Genomic DNA, 14,171 nt, shown 5'->3' with positions numbered 1-14,171 from the left:
AAAGAAAAGAAAAGAAAAAAGAAAAAAGAGAAAAGAGGGAAAGCATCAAAACAGTAGTGTATAAACCTGTTGCAAGGGGAATCTATTTCTTGTTTCTTTCAGTTTTTTCTAGTAATTTCATTATGTGAACCAAGTCCTGAATTGTCTTCTTCACAAAGATTTTTCTATCACTGTACAAAGCAATTTCTCAAACTACAAGACTCAAAATTTCCCTTGACTTATAATTTTCTGCAATAAGTGCACATTATTCTGACCAACAAACAAATAAATAAAAGAAGGAGGGTTACAGACAAAAGTAAAGTATAAGTACTTGTCATTTGATTTTCAAGTCCCATTTAAAGAAAAAGAATGTTAAAATCAGACTCTAGATTAATCCATCTTCAGTTTTTGAAAGTTATTAAGAGTTGAAAAATATGGCAAATTTATTGTGTGTCTATGAACCAACACATTTAGAAACAAGAAATTGTACTAGAAGAACAAAATAAATATACAATGTTCACAAGGGGTCAGAACACTGATCTATGAAGATCACATCACATTATTATAAAATAATATTTTGTCAGGCTCTAAACAGGATAATATTGACCTAGAATTTATATGAACAAGGCCACAGCTTTTTATCTGACAAAAGTCTGGGAAATACCATATACTTCCACTTTTTATTGTAAATAATTATTAAATGGAGCAAACAGTTAAACAAACCAAATACCAAAACATCACTAAAAATTGAGTTTTCATGTGCATTATTTCAAGCTAGGTTTTTCATTTTGACACACTGTAGTTAAGGAATGGTTTCCATGTACTTTGGCCTATTCAATATGTGGGGAGGAAGAAATTGTAAAAATAAAATACATTAAAATATTAAATGGATTATCCAGGTAGTGAAAGACTTTATTTGTCAACCTTACTGAATAAACATAACCCCTATCACATGCCCATTCTTCATAAAAAGACATCAAGTGGGAAAATGAAAAAGATGAATTGCTTGATGATCAATAAAAGAAAGAAAGAAAGAAAGAAAGAAAGAAAGAAAGAAAGAAAGAAAGAAAGAAAGAAAGAAAAGAAAAGAAACAAAGAAAAAGAAAGGCCTCTAGCCTTTCATTAATGATACAAATACTCTCAAATGAGAGTTCTCCATGTTTTTCCACCCTTCCAAAGACATTTACTTTAAAGTAATATTTTTTTTTTCCTCTTTCTGCCTCCATTCTACACTTCCCGCACCAGCAAGGAGAGAAAGAGCAAGCTCACAGAATTGATTAGTCTGCCACATGTTCATGGGATAGCTCCAGGTGACATTACACACTCGGTAGGAATACAGATATCTTAAGGCAGTTCTGCACCAGTTCTGTCACAATAAGATAAATGTAACAGTACTGCCCCTAGGGCTTGTACGTATTTCATGGTACCTGAATGATTAATATCAGTTGATTAGCTAGCACAAAGCATTCTAAGTAAAGTGTGAGAGAAAAAGTAGGCTAAGCTTGTACCTTACTTAGGATCATCTTAGCATCTCTTTAAAAATAGATTCATTTATTATCTTCTAAGGCAGTTTCTATAACTATCCATTCATAGACTCTCCACTATCCCTTGTCTGACAAAAATATACTTCACACAGTATGCCAACGTCACCAGAATATTAGTATATATGAGTGGGAAGATTAGTTTCCTTAGTATTATTACAGAAAATCATATTTTAGATTAAAAATCAAATATTCACTGACTTAATCTCCCCAGTACTGTCAGGTAGTTCTCAATTACCTGTAAGCACTTTTCAATACATCTTTATATTCTGTCAACCTGTAGAAATATGAAATATGAAGTCAGAAAAAAATATTACTTATGCTTCCTGTGTGTGGCATATATGTTTCCACTTATCACCTCTTCAGTGCATGTTCAAATACTTTACATCAAGGAAATCCTTTGAATTGATAGTCCGTATGCAAAACTGACTGTACACAAGGTGTTGGATGTGTAACAGCCACTGAAGTTATGCTAATTACATGACGAGACACCTGAACAGGTGCCAAAATCTTCTTAGCAGCCACCTTCTAGGGGGAGCACTGTGCATGGCCAAAGATGCTGCTTCAGGACAGTTACCTGTTACCTTGGCTTCTGGATAAGCATCACTGGACAGCTATCCAAACTGGTAAAATATGGCACATTACCCATAAAAAATCTCCACCAATCAACAAAATTTGTCAAATTGGGGTGCTTCTCTCTGCTGGATATTTTGTGTTTGCCTAGCTTGGAGAAAAGGAGGCTGAAGGCTGACATCAATACTCTCTACAGTTTCCTGAGGAGGAGAAGTAGAGAGGAAGGAAGGTACTGATCTCTTCTCTCTGTGATAGGGTGTGCAGGAAAAAAATGATGCACCGGGGGACATTTAAACTGGATATTAGAAAGCATTTCTTTACCATGAGGACGGTCAAACACTTAAACACTTTCTAGAGTTGTGTTTGATGCACCAAGCCTGTCAATGTTTAAGAGTCATGTGGACACTGTCCTCAATAACATGCTTTACCTTATGGTCAGCCCTGAAGTGGTCAGGCTTTAACTAGATGATCATTGTAGGTTCCATCCAACTGGACTAATCTATTCTATACCAGTATTCCAGTTTTCACATTCCATATTTCCTTTCACACTTCCTTTTATTGATAAAATCTAGAAAGATTCTAAAAATAGGTCTTTACGCTATATAAAGTCAGAATATCACGAGTTCCTTCATGTCTGTGAAATATTTTTGGGTTACTGAATGTACAGTTATAGGAATCACCTTCCTCAAAGAGTAGAGGGACTTGTTGCTCGTCAGGGCTCTCAGCCTACTGCTCTGAGTCATGCTGGGTACACTGGAGCACACTCGACTTCATACATAGATGGGCGAGGAGCTCATGGAGTAATAGGAATCAACAGGGAAATACTGGTGAAATACCTCAAAGGAATTAAAGTGCATTCTTCTAAGGAGGTGATAGCTGAAGTGCCTCCAGAGTTATACATGCAACATTGTCAGCAAACAGGAGTTGGAAGCCACCATGCTGCTAGAAAGCTTCAACCTAGATAGCATAACTGAAACTTGATGACATGAATATAAAGATGAGAGTCTGGCTATCAGTGGCTACAGGCTGTTCAGAAGGGACAGCAGAGGATGGAAAGGTGGAGGGGTTGTCCTCTACATCAAGAAATTAGCAGAAATATAAAAAAACTGTCTCTGTAGAACAGCCATGCCTGTTGAAAGAAGAACAGCAGGTTGAAAGCTTATGAGGAAGAACTACAGACTGAGGTAAGAAAGGGAACAATGTTGTTTGTGCCTACTAAAGGCTGCCTGGTCAAGAAGAGCCTGTTAACAGGGCCTTCTTGCAAGGCATCACATTTTCTGCCTCTTGTCTTGGTGAGGGACTTCAACCATCCTGACATCTGCTGGAAAAATAGCACAATAAGCTGTAGGCAATCCAAGAGATTCCTGAAGTGAGTTGAAGATAACTTCTTATGCTAGGTAGTATACAACCCTACAAGACTGGATGCAATGCTGGACCTGATGGCCACCAATGCAAGTGATTTGATCAATGACATCAAGATTTGAGGGAGCTTGAGCTGCAGTGATCATGCACTTGGTGGAGTTATAGGGTCGACAAAAGGTAAAGTCAGGACCCTGAATTTTAGGAAAGCAAACTTCCAGCTGTTCAGAGTTAATCAATAGGACTCCCAGGGAAAATACCCTGAGAGACCAGGGAGAAGAACGGGAGATTGCCGATATTTAAGGATCCTTTTCCATAGTGTGCAAGAGCTCTTGATGCCCAGGTGCAGGAAATCAGAAAAGGAAGGCAAGACGCCGGCATGGCTGAGTAAAGCCAGGAAGGCCAAGACAGAGCTAGAGCTCAGGAAAGGACACTAATAATAAAAATAATAATAATAATAATAATAATAATAATAATAGTAAAGGATTCTACAGGTATGTCAGCCAGAAAATGAAGGTCAAAGACAATGGACAAGGAGAAGGCTGACGTACTCAACATTTTTGCATCAGTCTTCATAGGCAACCTTTCTTCCCACAACTAATGAGCCGACGGGCCTCAAGGCAAGGACCAGAGGAGCTAAGGCATTTAAAAGACATATAGATGTGACACTCAGGGTGGTGGACATGTCAGTGATGGCTTAACTGTTTAAGGTAATGATGATCTTAAAGGTCTTTTCCAACATAAACAAATCTACTAATCTAGGAAATTTTCTCACTAATGATAAAATCTAGATGTGAAGAATATGTATCTAAACATAGCATGGATCTTTATACATGGTGCTTTTAAATTTTTTTGGATAGTAGAAATTCTTTCAAACTGTTTTTCACTTTACATAAAAATGTGTCGGCTGTATTTATGGAACAAAATGTTACTTTCATTTTTACATTGTAGTAATTGTACTATATGTATATAATATACATACATATTGTACGTATGTAAGGACTTGATGCTAGAACTGTATATTACAATGGCATCTTTGTGCACTTTTCTTAATATTAAAATATTTTCATTATTGTGGACATATTAATTCTATATCTAGAATATAAATAATCTTTCTAATTATTATCACAATATTAAGAACATATGTACAACATTTCTGTAATGGTTACTGCATTTAAATAAGGTATATAGAAGGTGTTTAAATGATGGAAAGGTAGTATGAACTACATAGTAGGCTGTTACAATGAATACTGTATAGCACAGCCTAGAGATGTTAGTGATTATGTGTAACAAAGGAGAGCCATACAGCATCCTTATAGTTGTTGAGTATTTGTTCTACAAGATAGCTTAGGTTATTAATTTTTAAATAACTTCCTTCACACATGTTTTATTTATAATAATAAGAAAATAATTTAACTTTTTTCCAGTCTCAAATACATTTCTAACTCCTTCCCTATGAAAAAGTAATGATAGAGTATGCCTTTAAAAAAAAAAAAAAAAAAGTTTTAATAATAAAATTAAAAAAGAGGAAAAGCAGACTTTTAAAAACAAGACTCATGCAGAATAAAGAATTAGAAGAAAATAAGAGCAACAAAAATTGCAATTGCACAAAATCTTGTTATTAAGTGTGAGTGATCAAAAAAATAAAATGTTGAGAAACATTTCACAGTTATATAAAGCCTTTTAGTTTATTACAGACTAGAAGAATTTAGATTCTAATTTTCTAAGAATTAAACCAATCTTTTGCAATATTTCTTTTCAGAAAATGGTAATACAGTGTCATGTAGTGCTAGGGTCTTCCTGACAACCTTATTCTTCCTGGATGGTTGTGTAGGAACCTGTTTCCTGTGCCTCTAGAGGCAAAATGGGTGATTGAATACTGAGTACACAATCATAAGGTTTGTTGTTAAACAGATTTTCACATCACACATCCTACACATGTTTCTTTCAAAGGTTGCTTTTATAAAGGTGGGAACGGAGGGATTCCCCTAAGAATAGCACATATCCTTCACTTCATTTGGCCAAAATACTTGATCTGTATTCAGGGCATAAACTTCCATTAAAAGATATCCCCAAAAAGAACCCTTTTTCCCAATAATTGTTTCTAAATCCAGATGGTAGATGGAAATAAATTTGTTTCCATTGCACAAATTCAACAAATATACAACGACATATTGAAATTAAATTACTTAAAAATTAAAGCACAATCACCAGACTAAGAATAAAATAGAGATATTCAGAACATCCTGAAGTATCTTATGAGTATACCTCCTTCAACAACATATATGGAACAGTTTGGTTTCATCATAATTATGATCAAAGCCTATATAACTAAAAAAAGCACAATCAGTCTAAGCATCTTAATGATTTTTCATTTTTTTAAAATTTCCCTTTGTGCCTCTTGATACAGTATTTTGCTTCGCTCTGTGACAACTTCTAAGTATGTAGAAATAAAATATGCACATATAATATATGACATATTATACATAATAATACACAGAACTCAGGCTACAGAAATACTGACACTCAAAAAGACAAGTGGGTGAGACTAGACAACAGTAGCCCGTTTTAGCAGCCTACCTCACTACTGATTACTACAGACACAAGAGCATGGCACTAAAAAGCAGTAGAACTTTAGAATTCTGGTACTTGTAAGATGACACTGCCAGTGTTTGCACTTGTCATGGTTCAGGAATGGCACTTTGCATCTTAGTGCCCCTTGCAGTCGAGGCTCTCCCAAACCAGATGCTGCTTTCTGGTTCCTTCCCTACTTGTTCTCCTCCGCCTTCCCACTCCAGGAAAGGAGTTGATAACTGGAGGCTCTAAAATGTGAAAATTAGGGGTTGAAATAGGAACAATTTACTAGAAACAGCAATGAGATAAGATAAAAAACCAGTAACAGCAACAGTATTAATAACAAAAGGTATAAGAGTGAGAAACTGTTTACATAGAAAAACTGTAACAAAATACTGACTGATTCTTCCCCACCTCACCCTGCTTTCTCCCACCTGGAGTGAGTCCCTAACTCCTGCCCTTTGCAGCTCATCCCATGAGATGGCATTAAATAATGGTTGGGTCTGACCACACCTCCTTCCGGGCTACTGAAAAAATTGACTCTGTTCTGGTTGAAACTAGGACAGTACTGCACTTAATTTAATAATGTACTACTTTTGATATGACTTTTTTTTTTTTTTTCTTCATGAGATTTATGAAAGTTATGATGCAGTTTTATAGACTGATAGATAATTAAGTGACTAGATATAATGACACTTGTAATGTTTTCAGTGTAAATTTTTTACTTATTGAAATCCCAGGTAATTTATTTTCTCTTTCCATTTATATTACAAACAGTGTTTCAAGTTTATACCTTCGAGCTAACACTATTAAGGTCTTACACTGGCAATCTGAGCACTACTTAATTATTTATTATAAAAATTAAAAATAAATAATCAGGAAGAAAACATAGGGAAGATAACTGTTAAGTGTAGCTGTAGATAGTATAATGCACAACCATGTCTCCTGGGAATATTTCACCAATTAAAGAATTCTAATTACTAAACAAGACAGGTGCAGAATGAACGTAAAAGCACAACATGGCTCATCTGACAGCAACCAGCCTTTTTAATTTTCTCATGACAATGGCTGAAAGGCAGAAGCATTCTACCTATAATCTCCCTGTTAAAAAGAAAAAAAAAAAAACCCTAAATTCTACATTTCAAAGGCTGTGTTTAGTAATTGCTGACCATTAAGTCCTTTGATTTAGGTCCTTTGCATTATTGGCTATTAGAAATATAAAGATCATAACATGAGTAATCACTGCTGAAAATTGTGGTTGCATGCCGAGGGTCATAAAATGATTCTCATTAAATGGAAGGAACCTGTCTTACTAAATCTTTCTTGTAACTGACTTTACTTTTCAGAGCAGTTCCAGTATATTTTTTTCCTACCAATAATGAAGCTGTTGCAAGGGCATATGAAATAATTAAATTAATTTCCTAGAGTTGACAAAATTACTCATAGCTGTCTTTATTTTTGCAGGGATCTTGTCCCATCTACTTTTATATCCTGTATTTCTTCCAATACGTCTTCCGCTCATTTCTATTAAAGTATCCACATTTTCTTTCCTGACCAACAGACATGAAGTAACAGGCCAGACATTGTTCTGGAGGTCACAGAAGCTATCTCCTTTTTTAGTTGTCTCCCAATTGCCTAACTTACATGAAGTTTATGACTTTCACATCTTCGAGAAATTTGATTCTAAGTGTTTATGGGTTCAAAAGCTATAACGAGAACAGAAAGGTAGAAGGCTGATCTCTTAATTCCTGTTGCTTTAGAAAAATCATCAAAAATTTTTGATGATAGCAGTCTTCCATGGAAAGTTAATCTTAATTCTAAACAGAACTTAAAATAAATACTGTAATTATCCCTAAGTTTTAAATATTCATTTTCTGGATTCAAGTTGCTCTGCTTACCTTTCACAAAGATAATGTTTCTACTGTATTGTATTTTAAAATAATAATAGCACTTTCCTAAATAAAATATGAAAAACCCCAAAAAGTTATCTTTATTAAGAGAGTTGTTGACCTTGTGACTTATTTGGTGGGTGGGTTCACTCAATTTGAATTACATGTGACAACAGGAATTCCCTTCCCTATCAAGAGGGCAACATGAAATATCACAAGTTTCTAGAGAACTTTGGTATTGTTAATCATACTTCAGTATATCAAACAGTAAGATCCACAGAACTAAATCAGTCCATGAATTTCCATTGATTTTGACATTTCCATTTGTTTCTCACCTTCAGAGTTTGTGGTGGTGCAGAACTGTTTTATTAGGTTTTTATAAGAAGTTTATGTTATGGTTCATTTCACTGTATCCCCAATGTTGTAACCCTTTTTGTGTTGTTTGTATAATGAGGTGTTTTGTGTCAGTCCTCCCACTCCTCACCTGACTTGTAACATCCCCTCTGCCCCACCCCCCCTCTCTGGGGCAGCCTGTCTATCACTTTGAGGAGCTCTCCCAGGTTGCAAATTCTCAGGGAGAGGGCTTCAGGTGATAGGTCCCTTGGGGGGAATTCCTTTAGCTCTGGATTTTAGTGGTCCAGGGCTTGGGGGTGGGCACACCTTGTTACCCCCTGAATCCCCTGCTTTGTTGTCTTGTTGTAACCCCCCTGGAACCTCTCCCCGGCTTATAAGGTGGCAGAGAGACTCTCTCAGCTCTCAGCCTCTCAGCTCCTCAGCTCTTCAGCTCCGGTCTCTGGCCTCTCTGGCCTGAGGTTTGGACTGGCTGCAGACTTCCCGCAGCCCGGCCTGAATAAACATCTTTAACCTGCAAAGCTGACAGCCATCCTTTTCTTCTGCTGCCGTTGCTGTCACGACACTATTGAGTCTAGCTGCTGAGAAGCCGACCCAGCAGGTAATAGCCTGCATGTCCCCCAGACTGGGAACATATGTGGCTGTGTTGACCTGAGCTAGCCAGAGGTCAGCTCCCACCCAGTGCGGGAACAGAAACAGACACAAGACTTATTCCTGGGGAAAAAAAAAAAAAAAAGTTTAATTGAAAGAAGATCTGCATTGAATTGTTTCCACTGTACATTTCCCAGTAGGAACAATTGTGACAATTTGACTGTAACTCATTTGGAGCATCCTTATTACCAAACTTCTCAGAGGAAAATGTATAAAAACCCCATACCAAACTGAAATAAGAAGTATTCATGTTTCAGCACCTGCTAAATGCAGAAATAGACTTATGCCTCTAAAACCTCTAAAACCAGTACTTTCCCCCCCCATTTTTATACCCAAAGCAGGAAAATAATTTTTGTGAATCTTATTGCTGTCATCAGTACTGATCTATAAGCTCAATTTTGTGTTTCCTAACTAGCCCTATATCATTTATGTCCTATATTGGGCTAAAAATATTACTGTCCCACCAAGTCTCTTCTAAATATTTCAGAAAGAGAACAAGTGATGGAAACCTTACTGTTGTTCACACTGTTACAACAAATATCTGGCTACTTATAGTGATTTCCCAAATGCTTTCATTTCCTTCAGAAGGACAACAAAACAAACCAAAATAAAGACTCTGGCATTCATCTCTATGGAAAAAATACATTATTGAAATTAAAGACTGTTGCTGAAAGGATACTTATATAAATTGTATCAAGTAATGAGCACCATTACAGCAAAGAATTTAATGTCACAGCAGAAATATGAAGTAATCTGAATGTAATGGACCTGGTCTAAACTAGAAAACAAATTCAAACCTATCATATTCAAATCCGTGCATAAATGCTTTGCGGAGTAAGAAGCATTATGGGTTCAAATTTAGCTGCAAAACCAATTTCCTAAATACTAAATGGTATTATAGCAAGAATATTTTAAAAGGTAAAAGACTGTGGAGAAAAGAGTAAACAAAATTAATTCCATACCAAAATCAAATTTAGAATATACTCTAAAGCTTTAGTGTAGATTAGCTGTAAAATATAAGTTAAAAAAAAAAGTAACATTTTTTCATCTATCTTCCATAGATACACATTATTTCCTTTGTTTTTTTCCTTTGCAGCATTCACAGATTATAGCAAGATTATAGCAAGAGCTATAAAAGGATGGGGCAAAAGAAAAAAGACTTAAAAAAAAGCAAGCAATGTTTCTCATTCCTACAAAGATCCTTGATGGGGGCTATATTGAAGAAATGAATCACGAACTAACTACTATCTTAAAAGAAAATTAAATTAACACTTGATATTATAAAATTGTCCTGACTTCTATATTAATGCTATTTAAAATAATTTTAAAAGAAAATGCTAGGAATTTTGCAAAAAATATGAGCCAAAAAATTGAATATTAAATAATTATTTTGAATTATTTCATGCCAATCATGAACTCTATAAACTTGCTGACATTCTAGCTTATATCAGCATTTGTATGTCTTTTCAGATGTTAATATGTTTTCTTGATTCAACTGACTACATTTTGGGGTGAAGAAAATGGAAATTGTCATTGCTTTGCAAAAATATTAAGTAATATATTAACGTTTTTAAGTTTTCTCTTTTTTTAGTTTCTAAAACAAATTTTCTTTCACATGGCAGAAAGGATGCAGATTAATCCATTTTAAGATCCATGTGTGTATTATGGAAATAATCTGAGGACTGACCTTCTCCACAAGTGCATCCCAAGCTGGGTATTTATAGGAGCCTTTCAGACTTTCTGAGGAATCATCATCGATATTGCCATAGGGTTGGACAATGTTTAGATACCATAATTGAAATTTGAAGCTTCCAAACAAAATTTAGTTGATTTTTAAACTTTAAGCAGTGATTTATTTTAATTATTTTTCCTGTTGTAAATAAATAGCAATAATATATCTTAGAACTACAGCAAGTCCTCAACACTGAATGAATTTTCTCAGAATACATAAAGTCTTCAAATGCAAAAGTTCAAAAAAATACATTCATTGCACTGCTTTCTATGAAATAAGACTTGATTCAGTGTTGAACCAGTCAGAGATGGAATCCCTTCTTCTTCTTGCCTAGTGAAACTTTATCACGATACAGAGAAAAAATGTAAGATTTATGTGATTTAAAATAAAGGATTTTAGTTTGTAGCTAACTGATCACCTTGAGGGGAAGACCTAGATTTTAGACCGTGATCCCAGTGGTTTTTTTTTTGCAGTTTTCAAATAAAAATTACATGCACTTCCTAACTTCTGTGCAGATACCAAGAAACTGAACCTATAATTCTAAGTTTTCAGCAGTAGGAGTCTTCCTCCTAGTATGGTCAATGACCAGATTCCAGCCTTTATGTTCAAAGAGATCCCTGACTAACTACTTGATAGAGTTCTAAGTCCACCTGTGTCTCCACTTCATTGGAGGTTTGAGACTCCCCTCTAGCATTTCCCAGGATAGCCAACCCCTTTCTCACACATTTTCATGAATGCTTCACAGCCTGCTCACATCCTTTGTAGCTCCTTCACCTGACAACACCGCTCAGCAACAAGAACACAACTTCTGCAAAAGGAATGATTGTCACCCCAGAGAGACATTTGGCATGCTGGGCAACCTGAGATCTAGAGAGCTACATCTACCATCAGAAGATCTGGCTGGAGGCCTCTGACACATCTGGTGCAGTGGACAGGAGAACGAACTCTGCAGCCTGCAAAAACCATAGCTGAGAATGACTAGAGTGATGAGACTGGTGATGTAAAGACCTCTTTGTGCCCTTTGTCACAAAACTCTGGGTCTGGTTGCTGTCTCTGTTAGATGCTCCCAGATGGTGAGAGACAAGCCGTCTCTGTTGCACAAACTTGAGCAAGCTGCTGTGCCATGCCCTGTTTGCCTGCCCTGTTTGCCTGCTCTGCCACCACATTCCTGGTCACTCACACTCCCTATGGGCCCTGTATGAGGGAGTGGGAGCAGCCGCTGTCAGTATTGGCTCCACTCACATTAAGACACCACCCTAGAGACAGCTGCTGCGTCCATAGGGGTCTCAGCGCTTTCCTGCATTTTCCCTGGCTCTAGAAGTTTGCAGTTCTTGCTGTGAAATTCACCTCTGCTCTGTTGCAGGATGTGTCTGCGCTGTTCAGCTCAACAAGTGACAGTTCATGGACGTGTTTAAATGTTAACAGAAGTTCGAAGGTAAATAAAATCCCAATGTTTTGTTTAATCCACATTTACAACAGTCTATAGCTGCTCTGTATGCAGTTGATAACACTGGTTGAGCACTCTTTCACCAGAATACAGAAGTGATAAAAGAATTTTTGAAAGAGCTCTCTGTTTCATGCTTTACTCTTTCAGCATATTGGTGTCTACAGTTGTTTCTCTCACATATTCTCATTCCCCTCCTCTCTGGCTAGAGTTGTTCTGGTGCAATACCTTTTTTCCTTTCCTAAAGGTGTTTTCACAGAGGTGCTACTGCTGTTGGTGATCAGATCTGCCTTGGAGCCATCTGGCTTTGCCGGTACTGGACTCAGAAGAAGCTTCTGGAAGCCACCCCTGAAGTCCCTCTGCTACTGAAATCCAGTCTCACAAACCCAACATACACACATAAGGTACTTGCTTGTTTCTTGAAAAGACTGTAAAAATACCTTAGCCCTGTCATTTGAAGAGATCAGATGGATGGCAGTAGAGAAATAAAATGTGCCAACTTGTCGTATTGTGTTAGAATGGTTTATTCTTGCTTTCCCTATATTTCATGTGTTAATGGTTTACCCCAGAATTTGTATACTCCTTTTTGTTTCCTATATAGTTATTCCACACCCTTTATTCCAGTACCTTCCTTGTCCATCACCTAAACCCTGCCTAAACTCCCTGTCAGTTACTGTAAAACTTATCCCTTTTACCCAGAAAGTTCTATGTCTGATACATATCCTTTGAAACCCCACTGGACTCTGTAAGACAGTCCCTTCCACAGAGTAACACTATTGGTTCCCCAGTTCTGCTATCCTCCCCTCTCCTCCTCCCCAGTTGTATCCCATTGGTTAAATGTTTGTATCTACCCCTGTTACACCCCCTGCATAAAACCCCGTGCACAGAAGTGCTCTAGGCTCTTCTTCCCTCGTAGACCCATTCACAATGAACACGTGGATTTACCTGAGAGAAGAAGTTCTCCTCAAATCCTTTGTCCTGCTCCTCATGGATTCCAAAGGCTCAAGGAGTGTGCCTCCACTCCTACAGGTTCTGTGCGTCCTAAGGTTTTGCTGTGGGAGCACGGTTCCCCACTCCTGTGGAAAAGCCGGGGTGCTGAGCTAGCCTATTCACCCCGAAAGGAATTTATACCAACTACAGTTTTGAAACAAAACAAAACAAAACAAAAAGGAATAAACTGTGAAATATTTCAGAGTCACTTTTCATTAATTAGAAGCACATACAAATAAAGTCTAATTTGTTTTTTTCCTGGCTTGTTTTTGTTTGTGTTTTTTGTTATTGTTTTGTTTTTGGTTTTGTTGGTTAGGCTTTTTTTTGTTTTGTTTTTTATCTTCATAGACATAACTAATATTATTTTTAGATATGTTACTGCACAAAAGTTTAAAAATTGTTGTATGCTTACTTCATTTTCTACCTTCTTCAATGAATGAATTCTTTTATTGTATGGTGTTCTGCACCATTTTACAGAAATTAAGTACACTATATAAGTACACATAAATCTAATAAAACAGGGCTTCAATGCTCCATGCAGCTTATTTTCAATCTCCTTTCAATTTTATTATTAGTATTGTTATTATTGTTATTATTATTGCTATTATTATTGTTATTATTGCAATTTAAATATTATGTCTGATTGGAGTGGAAGCATAGGAAGTCTCCTAATTTCAGAAAAGTTTGCAGAATGCAGACCTCTTACTCGTTTCCTTATAATGCATATCATTCAGACTTAGAACCAAGATGTAGAACCATAATGCTGCATTAATCTTCCATCTCAAGGCCTATTCATGTTGTGTGTTTTGTTACATGAATATATTATTATTCTACATGTTGAAATACTCTATTAAAAGGATAAATTTATGAAAAAGATGTGTCACAAAGTATAAAGTGCCTGATATTTTACCTCTAATTTTCTTGCAAACTGGACTCCAAATCATTATTGATTTTTGATTTGCAAAATAAATAATTTTAGTGACATTTTAAATCCATTAGAATCAAGGTAGAAAGCAATTATATAGTGGCACTTTAGAATAAGTACCATTATTTTCTATATTTCTTATTAGAACTATTTCAGAACAGAT

The 14,171-nt window shown here is 36.2% G+C and overlaps 1 long non-coding RNA gene across 1 annotated transcript; it reads left to right on the top strand.

Moving 5' to 3' along the window:
• The first annotated feature begins 11,976 nt into the window (after nt 1–11,976).
• Nucleotides 11,977–13,132, top strand: LOC120758082 (uncharacterized). Its single transcript, XR_005702773.1, has 3 exons — nt 11,977–12,084; nt 12,341–12,497; nt 13,010–13,132. It is a non-coding gene; the product is annotated as an uncharacterized LOC120758082 (long non-coding RNA).
• Nucleotides 13,133–14,171: the final 1,039 nt, after the last annotated feature.

Source organism: Hirundo rustica, chromosome 1, assembly GCF_015227805.2.
Source record: "Hirundo rustica isolate bHirRus1 chromosome 1, bHirRus1.pri.v3, whole genome shotgun sequence".
Classification (NCBI taxonomy): domain Eukaryota; kingdom Metazoa; phylum Chordata; class Aves; order Passeriformes; family Hirundinidae; genus Hirundo; species Hirundo rustica.
The sequence above is the reverse complement of the archived record's forward strand: the minus strand, read 5'-3'. Positions and strand labels throughout refer to the sequence as shown.